General features: G+C 32.6%; 1 protein-coding gene across 1 annotated transcript in view; it reads right to left on the bottom strand.

Annotated features, from left to right (window-relative positions):
• LOC101893789 (homeobox protein invected) overlaps positions 1–12,538 on the bottom strand; it is a 76,615-nt gene that overhangs the window by 61,073 nt on the left and 3,004 nt on the right. The window lies entirely within an intron of this gene.

Below are 12,538 nucleotides of genomic sequence, written 5' to 3'. Positions count from 1 at the left end.
ACCGTGAAATTAACATCTGATTTCATTCAGACTTGGCACAGCTCAATATTTCTATCAACTCAAGATCTGTTAGAAAAATGGTAGAGATCGGATCATTTCTTTGGGTACCTCCCCCACAAAGTGTTCATGATTTTGAAAAACAAAACGCTAAATAAAAGCAAAATAAGCATTCAAATCTCTTCAAATTTCACACATTTTTTCTAACACAAGATATGTTGCTAAGATGATATACATCTGCCAACCCCTTCTGGTACCTCACCCACACAGGGTCACAATTTTCCACATTTTCATCTGTCATAACTTGCGAAACAAGTCAGCCATTCTTTACAACTTACTATACCTAAATATGTCTCTCATCTAAAGAATTTTTCGGAATTTATAACTTCGCATAAAATTGGATATAACTGTTCGATTTTCTTGTAATTTTGTCCATACCAATATTTTTATCTGTATTAGATGATGTATGAAAACGGGGTACTTCGGTCGACTATATTTGATACCCCAAGCACATTTTAACATTTTCTAAAAAATTATCACATATCTGATATAAAGTGAAGGAAGTCGCAATATTTATATCATATTTATTTAGGTCCGATACGAAATGGACAATATTGGTCCATTCCTTCGGAACCCACTCCATGGAGGATCAACAATTTAAATAATGACAAAAGAAGTCAAAATATATTTAAATATCGAACATTGGCTGAGGGTATACATCTGTCGGCAAAACCTACTGATATCGTTTTAACTTGTCTTCCTTAAAAACAAACTCCCAAAAATATTCAATTAAACAAAACAAACAATCATGCTTTTGAATAAAATATTACCCCTCCCCCTACACCACCAAAAGCACTCAGCTGAGACAGATTAATGATGTATCTTCTCCGTCTCCCCAAAAGACTCGTTTACAATACCGAATAACATTAAAACGCCATTACAAATTGTCGGTGGTGTTACTTCTGGGTTACTACACCTCAACTCTCCCCCCAAAGCGGAGAAAAAATTCTATTGAGCAGCAAACGCTGTAAGATGTGCGTACGCAACTTTCCCAAACTAATTATGTTTGTTTAACCATTGTTGTGGTGATACAATCATAATTCACGGATTTGTTGTTGCCGTTGTTCTTGGTGTTGTTACAAATAACCACATCCTCAAAAATTCATAACTTTGAGTACCGAATAGAAAAACGAAACTCTGCCACCACCACCACCAGCAACCATAACCTACCCACAGGAAAAAAGAGAACATCAACGACGGCGTAAGCCACCCTCAAAAATCTTTATCTAAAGATTAAATATAACCATTGTTTGGCAAGAGCATAACCATAACCATCATCATCATCGCCATCATCCGCATCATCGTTTCGTTACATGTCATAACATTGATATTTCCAACAACTGGCATCCCATTTCCTTTTTCCCAAAACGAACGAAACAAAAGCAAGAGTTACGCCACTTGGGCACAGTAGTTGGAATTGGTTAGTACGAAGCATAACATAAAATTTACGAAGATAGCCCTCAAAGCCCTCATATTTAAATAATAACCCAAGATTAATCCTTAAAAATCATTAACAAATACCCATAGAAAAAAATGTTTAATCCTTGAAATATGTTCTCGAAAAATCCTACAAAAAAAATATTTTTAAATTTATTACCTGTAAAGAAAGGTTGAAAGTCGGGAGTGGTCAACTATATGATACCCTACAAAGGTAATTCTGAATTGTATATGATATCTGGCACCACATACCATTTTTGTAGAGAGCACAATACGAAAATGAGAAGAAACATTTATATGGGGCCATGGTCACATATTAACCTATTTTCGTTAAATTTTAGGAAAGAAAATGGTTGAATATGTGTCAAATTCTACTCCATTTGAGCTGATTTTAACCTTTTCGTGCACAATAAACCTGAAATCGGATGAAGGTATATATGGAGATATATCTGAGCTGTATCTAATACCACATGCCATTATTGTGGAGCGCATATAACTCATGCGAGTGACTTAACAACCGATTTTAACCGATTTTCATCAAATTTGGCTCCACTTGGGCTGATATTAACCCTTTAGTGGACACACATCCAAATCCACATCTGAACCGATCTCAATAAAATTGGGCAAAGATATTTCTGAGCTGTATTTGACATATTTTCCCGAATATCGTTGTTAGAGAGTGTATCGGATAAACAATATATAGTGGAAATATAACTATATCAGAATAGATTTTCACCAAATTTGCTTGCTTCTAGACTAAATTCGGTCGGATGTGGCAATTTCCATCCTATTTGGGTTGGATTATCTTAATTTTGTGTAAGGACATATAGAAGTATTTTTAAAGCCATTGAGGGTAATGGGGATACAAAGCCACGTGTGTGTTTATTGTATCTAGTTCCACGTTAATTGCACTAAAAATCCTTGAAAAACTATTTTTTAAGAATCCATGTTTTCATGTATATAGCCTTGGAAGTCCTTGCGAAAATACTTAATAAAATCCACTTTTTTAGCCTCGATGGTCTTTAAGAGATATTCTTTAAAGACCCACGTTTCTATGTTTCAAAGTCCTTGAAAAAATTATTTTAAAAATCTAAGTTCATGACCTTAGAAGTCCTTGAAAACATATTCCTAAAAAAATCACTTATATATCCTTGAAATTGTTAAAAAAAAAAAACTATTCTTTAAAAGCCTTGGCAATCCTTGAAAATATATACTAAAAGTTCCACGTGTATAACATTGGATATCCTTTGAAAAATAATCTTTAAAAATCCAAGTTTATGGACTTGGAATTCCTTGAAAAAATATTCTTTGAAAGTTCACGTTTATAGCCTTGGAAGTCCCGGAAGTCCCTGTTCATTGTTATAGCCCTTGTCCTTGAAAAAAATATGGTCTTGAAAGTGTTTCCTCTGCTCCAATTCTTCTGTAGGGTCTCGAATATTCCACATATAAAATTGAATCGGACGAAGATATATAAGGGAGCTATATCTAAATTTGAGCTGATTCTCACCAATTTCAATAGGGATTTCCTTGGGCCAAACAGCTGATTTGTAGAAAATGTTATCTTAATCAGATAACAAACGCGTCCTGTATTTTTTTAACAAAAATACATGGACAGATGGACGGACAGCCGGAAAGACATGCATAAATTGATTCAAAATGTCGATAAGATCGATATTCACATTCACATCAGATCTCTGGTTGAGTGACATATTGAGAAACTTAGAAACACTGATTTTTTCACAAGTTATAAGAGATATAAATATTGAAAATTTGTCCTAAGTTGGGGAGGTACCATACAGTGAAGGGCATATTAAGTTTGTCATTCCGTTTGAAACAACTCGAAATATTCGTCGGAGACCTCAAAAATGTATTGAAAATGGTCTATATTCAACTTCACTAAATAGTATATTCCCCATAAAAAGGTACATCCCGATTTTCGGTATTTTCAAGGCTAGTGCTACAATTTCCAACCATAGCAGATGAAACTTGACATTAAAGGTTATTGAAAGATCCTGTTCGATTAACCTCCATTAATTCGTATAAACCCCATATAACGGTACCTCCCAATTTTTTGTATGTTGAAGGTTTCTGCCACAATTTCCAAGCAAAAAAGATGATAATATGGGTTTCGCTGACAAAAATCGTAAGATTTATAAAGCTTGCATAACATTGGATTATTCTTTCTTGTTCCAAAATATAATTTATTTTCTGTGAAAATAATGACTTTTTTGTGGGGGAGGTACCAGAAGAAGTAGAACGAGATTGTCCTTCTCTGAACCCGATTTAAGTTTGATAATAATATTATCAAAAAAATATATATACACTGGTGGCCATAACTAAAGCAACTTAAATCGCAAACACAATAAATGTCCTGTAACTTTTACAAAAATAAACAAATCGTAATTATTTTTCCAGTTTTTATGAGGGGTATAATTCACTTTTAAGAAACTAAAAATAAAAATACAAAAATAATTTTGAACGAAAAATAATATGTGGAAAACTAAAATGACCCAATTTTTGCTTGGTCAAAACTAAAGCAACTTTTGATTTTTTATTTTAAAATAACTAAATTTTGGCTAGTAGTCGATAGCATAACCATTATTTTTGATAGCAGCTGCACACCTACGAGTCATTGAATATATAACACGCTCAATTTGATCCTTGGGTGTGCTTTCGAAAGGCACCCCGAATTTTTTAGAAAATGTTGTGCTTACTTATTTCCGAATCTCGCTTGATCTTCCTATCTATGATAGGCTTTCTTGGAGGCTTCTATGGAGTTTAGGCCAGGTGATTGTGCCGGCCAGAACAAAACATCAATTCTTGACTCCCGCAAACCAATATTTGACAAGTTTTGATACAAGTTTGGGATCATTGTCATGCTGAAACACCCAAATCAGCCGAATATTTTACTCAGCGTAAGGCAACAACGTGATGTCCAACACATCTTTGTAAACAAACCGATTCACAACTTCCTTTATTTTATGGATAGGCCCAAGTCTATAGAAAGAAAAACAGCGCCACGCCATTTTTGACCCTCCCTCATGCTTCACTGTACCTTTGCAACACTGCGGCTTGAGTCCTTCTGTTTTTGGTCTTCTCACCGTAAAATTTTTCACGCCTGAGCCTTTAATATTAAACGTAGACTCATCCCAGAAATAATGTTTTTTCCATTGAGCTTGATTCCACTTAATATTATCGTTTCTGAAAGCCTTTTTGATTTTTTCAGATATAAATGGTTTTTTGATGTCTTACGGACATGCAGACCAGCTGCCACTACTCGTCTACGCACTGATCTCGAGCTTATATCCAATGATTGCTCTCTCACCAATCCAGTTGAACTCTTAAATATTTGTTTTTTATTTCTCTCACAATTTGTGGATCAGTACGGGCTGAAGTTTTTCACGGCCTTCATCCGTTATAGACTGTTACTACTGATCCAGTTTCAAAAAACCGACTTAGTATACAGAAATAATTATGAAATCACAGAAATATTTATGAAATATTTCTCGGAAATTATTTTCTGTGATATTTTGTTTTGATAGTCACTGTTAATTTGCTGTTTAATTCAGTTACTGTATTTGCTTCTAGCCATTTTTAAAATTTTTTGGGCAGTACTTAAAAAACGAAAAGAAAAACACATACTATTGTAAAAAACTTCTCAAAAAGGATTTAGACAAGCGAAATTATCGAAGGAAGCAAAAAGCGATAAATATCACAGTAAAAACAACTGAAATTGCAGCGGTTATATGAATGTACAACAGAGTTGCTTTTTTTTGTCCAAGCCAAAATCGGGTTAACTGACTTTACCAAACATTATTTTTTATATAAAAATTAATTTTGGTTTTATGTTTTAGGTTTTGAAAAAGTGAATAAAGTACCTAATTTAAAACAAGAAAAACTTTCTCATTTTCTTAATTTTTGAAAAAGTTACAGGGCATTCATTCTCCTTGTAATTTCAGTTGCTTTAGTTTTGGCCTCCGGTGTATATGTATATTCAGAACATCCTTAATTAGTTCAATAACAGATATTAAAAAATCCACTGTAAGGCTTTGACAAAATAATCGTAAAAACCTCAAAAATTTGAAGAAACCAAGCAAATTACACTTGGCGAAAAAAGGCTGTTTACCTTTGAAAAAATTCCTTAAAAAGGCTTGAGCAAATATATGTATATGAAAACTCAGAAATAGAGATCTAATATTCCTTAAAATACACGGTAAAAAAATTACAAATACATCTAATAAATAGTGTTGAAAACTATTCTTAGAAAAATCACGATTGTAACTAAATTTTTCGTAAAAAATCCGTGATTTTGTAGATAATAGTGCCTTCAAATACGCCCTTTGAAAATATATTTTGAAAATTGATAATTATAGCACGTATATTCCTTGAAAAATATTCTTTTAAAAATTCCACAAAATTAGCTACAATATTCCTTAAAAATATATAATGTAATAAACTTTTCTTCAAAAATTCGTGATTTTGGCCCTGATAGCACCTTATAATACACTCCTTGAAAATACTCGATTATATAACTGTTAGTCTTTAAAAAACATATTCTTAAAAATTCAAGAAGATATTTTTTCGATAATTAGTCTTTAAGCACATTCATCATTATGCTCTGATACTCCAAATTTTTTAACAACTCTGATAGTTAAAAAAAAAAATTTAAAAAAGTATCGATTATACATCTTATCTTGAAAAATTGTTTCGATTATAACATTGAAAACTTTTCCTAAAAATACGCGATTGTAGGTCAGATAAACCTTGAAAAATATTAATCAAGTTCATGACTTTTGATGCCGGGACAATATTGTACAATGATCATACAAAAATATATTTACTTTCTCATTCCATTACGATTCGAAACACTGTAACAGTAACCACCCAACATCCGTTTATCATCATCTGTTAAACCTCATTCTTATGTCTACATATGTAACAACATACACATGTATGTACGCTTGAAGAACATTTCAACACAATACAAACACTTGAAGGTGTACTCCCAAACGGTATTAACTAGGGCTGAAGTGATTGTGTACCTTCAAAATGTGAGTAGGTATTGAATTTTGAAAGGGAGAACATTAAACGATGGGAAAGAATTAAAGTGAGAGTTCATAAATCTCCCTTGCTCCCCCACCCCCATCACCCTCAACACAATGTGAGTAGACAATATTTACGCTTGTTATACATTGTTTGTTGTTACACTTTTACATGGTAGTTTACAACATATGAATACATATGTAATATACATATATACGTGTGTATGAACATACAATTGACATTGTTAAGACTGAGTGATAATGATCATTAATCTCATACCCCAGTTGTGTATTAAATGGAAATGGAGAATTTCGAATACAAACACACGCACATTATGATGATGAGAAAGATGCTTGCTGTACATAACACTTGATTCTTAATTATTGGAGAGATATCAATGTATACATATGTATGAATGCATATACGTATGTATGAAGGTAGGTAAGTGTGCATGCGTGTGTAATACATTGTAGCCACTTAATAATTGGTTTAGGTTTCAACTTCAAATTATCATCACTCTGAGGTGAATGTAACATACATAGTTTTTTTGGAAGAAGACGAAGAAGACTGCCTCTGTGTATTCCCATAACGTGTAATTGAATTATAATTGTGTTTTAAGAAAGTACAGGTAAGTCTTTCAAAACGTATTTTTATAATAGGAAAATACTAAAAAATTAAGAAAATCATTATTTTTTATAGGAATATATCTTTAAGAAGAGAAAATAACAGTAATCAAAGTCCATACCTAGATTGTAATTAGCTTTTAAGTCAAGTAAGTAATAATAACTTCAGAGGAACAATTTTTTCAATTTGACATGTGATTTGAGGTGTAAATTTTTTATTGTTTTGAATTTTGAATGAATTATATTAAAAATGAAATGACTTCGCAATACGATGTTAAATGGCGATCTTTCATGTACAAAATTTGCATCTAGCTTTCAACCAGGACCTACACCGCGCTTCAGGTGGAAGATGCGAACACATTTAAACAAACAAAAATGACCGACAAAGCGTTATGGAGCTCATTTCAAAACGTGGATCTACTTCTTTCACATGACAATAATTCGTCCAAAGAGAAATTAGATGCGAAATTCATTGGGACTGCAATCAGTGAAATACCGAATATAAAGGGGCGCAAAATAATGGAGCGAATTGGACATTTAGTAAGAAAAGGATTTCTCTTCTTCCAGAATCTCTTCCTAAACTTTCATGATAATTTCGGCAAATGTTGGTAATTTGAGAAGAACCATTCTTGAAAAAAATGTTTTGGTATAACCATTATATGATTTAAGCTATTTTCGGGGTCTTGGAAACTTTTTATACCCTCCACCATACTATGGAGGGTATATTAACTTTGCCATTCCGTTTGTAACTCCTCGAAATACTCATGTCAGACCCAACAAAGTATATATATTATTGATCAGCGTAAAATTCTATGTCGATTTAGCGATGCCAACAAAATATATATATATTCTTGATCAGCGTAAAATTCTATGATGATTTAGCGATGTACGTCTGTCTGTCTGCCCGTCTGTCTGTTGTAATCACGCTATCATTCGAACGAATCGAGATAGAATGCTAAAATTTTGGAGACAAGTTCATTTTACCAGTAGGCAGGTTAAGTTCGTAAATGGGCCATGTAGGTTCACGTTTTCAGCAGGTCCACGTCTTCGAATTGCCCCCATATAACGGCACCTCCCCATTTTCGGTATTTCGATGATTTTAGCGAATTTATTCGCCGGAATTGTTTCACATTTGGTATTTAAAGTTCGTAATGGATACTACAGCCTAAGACAGAAAATTCGTGAAGCCCCCATATAACGGTACCTCCCGATATTCGGTATTTTAATGATTTTAGAGACATTTTTCACCAGAATTTTTTTCAAATTTGATATTTCAGGTTCGTAATGGATACTACAGCCTACGACAAAAAATTGTCTGTCTACGTCTTCGTATAGCCCCCATATAACGGTACCTCCCGATATTCGGTATTTTGATTTTATCGATATTATAACCGATTTTTTTTTTAAGTTTCGCATTTGAATATTGTAATGGCTTATGATAAATGTTACCTACGCAGGTTCATGTCGTCGTATACACCCTAATATAATAGCTACATTCGGTGTCTTTAAGATTTTAACAGAATTTTTTAAGGATTTTATTTTTGAAAATTTCCAAATTCGTTCCAAATGGTGGAGGGTATTCAAAGCTCGTCCCGGTCAAACATACTGTTTTTAACTTGTTTTTTTTCACTTATTTTGGAACATTAGTTTCTAAAGAGGCAGGATAACCTAAAATTGTCAATTTTCAGAATAGGACCCATCTTGGTCTTGACTACAGTCATCAATTTTTTTGGCTAAAAAAAAAAATTAGGCTACCCTGGGGTAGAGATTCATCTTCCAGATAATTGTCCACATGGGCATTTATTTAAGTAAAGTCCCCAAGTCCTCTTTCACAACCAAATGTGTGCTCAGAAAAGAAAATTTTGTATTCAATTGAATTTGTAATCTCCAAGAGAATATTGGTTGGAAACGTAGATTTGGGATGTACGTCTATATGAAATAAACTCCGAAATTCAGTCGGAAATTGTGGCACCAACAGGAAAAAACTACGAATATTAGAAAGAAAAAATGTTAATGACAAAAAATTAATTCCCATCTTACGGTAATGAGTGTAAAAGAGTAATTATCTTTAACTATTCTGTAATTATTCTGCCCTCAATTATGATGTGGACAAAACTTAATACCACGCAGCACTGTATTCTAAACATTGGAAATATAAATTTCAAATTACAGCTCATTTGAATGGAAAATGTTGTTAAGCTCTTTACAGTACGAAAAATTGAGCTAAGTTTTCACATGGGGCTATTATTGATGTTCTATAGGTTTTCAAGACTCAAATTTAAGCCTAGGGCTGAAAAATGAGATCAGGCTTTTCAGAATATCTAAAAACGACGGTAGGTGAACATCTATTATAATTTTTGTTATGAATATTTATTGCTATGTGTAATAAAAATTGTGGCCCTTACATAAGTTAGATCTGTGCTTTTTTATGCTTTAAAAAATATGCGTTAAAGACTAAAAGTACGGACCGGCATTGCGGATCGGGCCAGCTAGTAATATATTTATTTTTAAATCCTTTAAAAATAAATACATTAAAGTATATTCCAAGTATATTTTTAAGAGTTTTTCAAAGGGTAATAATTAAAGAACAATCGACACAGAATTTAACATGAGGTTAGAGAGTATTAAAAATATTCGAATTTTCGAATCTTTAGTCACTTTCAAGAAGCTCTGCAAAATGAGAGATAGGGTGCATCCTAACCCCACCACCCTCTATAAAATTCATTACTTCTTTCATCCAAAATAATGTTGTCGGTAATCACTTGAACTCATTAATCAACTACTTCTTTGCTTGGCGGCTACACAAAAACATAAACATTTAAGATTATTTCAAATCCACACAAAACCCTACACAAATACTGAAAATCCCTAAAAATCGACTTGAGAGTTTTCTTTTGAATTTTAACACTTTTTAATTCAAATAGTTTCATTATCGTAAAATATTAAAAAAATATAAAAACTTTTCCAAAACCCTCATATTACAACATTAAAAAAAGTTCTGCAACACTCACTCAATGGTTTCCTGATCAGTGTTGCCGTTTTGGGCGTTTCCGTCCAAATTTGGGCGGAAAAAGATAAATTTTGTGGTTTGGGCGGATTTTGGGCGGATTTTTTCCATATTGGGTACAAATTTATTTTTCATGTTTATTTTTACGTAATTTAATTTTTTTATTACTAACTGAATTTTATATTTTTTTATTGAGATGAATTGTTATTGTTTTGTTGTTATTTATTTTATAGATTTTTGTTGAGTTTTTTAATAATATATATAATACATTAGGCTATAGCCGTGCGGAGCCTACCATGTGATACCCTACAACACTACAATATGTTAGAAGCCCCCTCGAGTCCAAATCCATTTTGGAAGATTTCGCTTTTGAAATTATGTCAAGGAGCACTGCCCAGATATTACCCTTAGCATTTTGACCAGGGACATTTTCCCAATATTTATGCACTCCGTCGTGCTGTTAGTTTTTGTGGTCCATTTTACGGCTAAATATATTTCAATGGTCATCCAAAATGCCAGAATTCTTTCCTGTGCTCACCTATCTTCTCAGGCGTGTCGATTAGCTTCAATTGTGTGATCAGGAAATTTTTTTCTGTTTTTGGTTCATTTAAACCCCTAAATATTTTGCGATCATCTCCAAAAGCAAGAGGCCCCTCTGTGTCTCCAAATTTAGACTCATCTATATGATTTGCTTGTCTACGATATTTGGCTATATTCGTCAACGAAATCAGTATAAAAAAGCCAGAAGTTCGCCTATTGTGTATCGCCTGTAAGTAATGTTGGTATTTTTTTACACAAAAGTAGTGATCCATTCTACCCGCTGTCCTAAGCTCTAACTTTATGCGAGATTTCGTGTCCTTAGGTTTATATTTGGGACATTTTGAGTTGCTGGTCCATTTCAACCCCTAAATATATTGCGGACATCTTTGAAAACAATAGGCTAAGCCCTTCTGAGCCTAACCCTACCTTTGTGAAAAATTTCGTGAGGATCGAACGATAATTGCAATCTGTATATAAATAATAACCCTAAACTGTGTTGTAAAGTGAAAAAATATTACAAAACAAATACTTCAATATTAAAAGTCAATTTGAAAAAATCGCATGCGATAAAAAATATGAAAAAATAAAAAAATGTCACAAAATACTACAAAATCTATATGAACATCATTATTGGTATCTTTTTATGTGATTTTTTAGTATTTATACTTTAATGCCACAAGGGCATTCTAAATGGACAAAATTTGTCAAAATCGCTCCAGCCATTCTGAAGATATAAGCATTCTAGCTGACATCCCCTTCCTTTGTATATATATATATATTGTATATATTTCTCTATATATATCCGATATTTTTACTATCGGCATCTACGTAACGGTCAGAATAGACCTGTTCGTCTATTTGTGATTTCGGAGGCAGTAAATATATTGTCGGATTAATGGAAAAAATTACTTTTATTTATCGCAAATGCTATGGTCTACTAAATTACTAAATATTACCCGATGACCATCAAAATTGGAATGCTTCTGCCCAGTCCAAAGCTCTAGCCCCATGCCTATAATTGTGACCTGTAGAGCAACTGCAAAATCAGGAAATTTTTCAGTTTTTGGTCCATTTCAACCCCTAAATATTATGCGATCATCTCCAAAAGAAAAGGGTTCTATTCTGACCTTATCCCCAGCTACATTCTAAATTTCGTGTAGATCGGGCCATAATTGCGACCTGTAGTGTGATTACTAATTAACATGGACAGACGGACATACATAGCTAGACCGACTCAGCTCGGCGAGATAGGAAGCTCCATATTTACTTTCCTATGTGGGACACCAATATTTCGTGGTGTTACATAATTTTTGGCCCAATCAAAGTTATAATACCCCCAACACATAGTGTTGTAGGGTATAAAAACCTGAATAATAATAATGACTTTAATGTATTTAATACATTGAATTCTTGTAGTATGTTACTTTTTCAAATATATATATATATATATATATATATATATATATATATATATATATATATATATATATATATATATATATATAATAAACTTGAAGTAAAATAACATAAAATTGTTATTTTCTCTAATGTATTTAATACATTGAATCTAATAAAACTTGAGTACCTTTTTATGTATAGTGTAAAATTTTCAATAAAATTTACTTGAATACAAAATACATATAAATTATTCAACTTTTTACAGTTTGGGCGGATATGGTCGATTTTGGGCGGTTTTTAGAAAAAATTGGGGCTGAAATAAAAATTTCAAACGGCAACACTGTTCCTGATTTCCTAGTTAATTGTTGAAGGACAACATAAACAAATAGTTTGTTTTGTATTATGATTTCAGTAATATTTTTGAATCAAATTC

This window comes from Musca domestica, unplaced genomic scaffold (genome assembly GCF_030504385.1).
Source record: "Musca domestica strain aabys unplaced genomic scaffold, Musca_domestica.polishedcontigs.V.1.1 16, whole genome shotgun sequence".
NCBI lineage: Eukaryota > Metazoa > Arthropoda > Insecta > Diptera > Muscidae > Musca > Musca domestica.
Note: the sequence above shows the minus strand (reverse complement) of the source record. Positions and strands in the feature narration are given on the sequence as shown.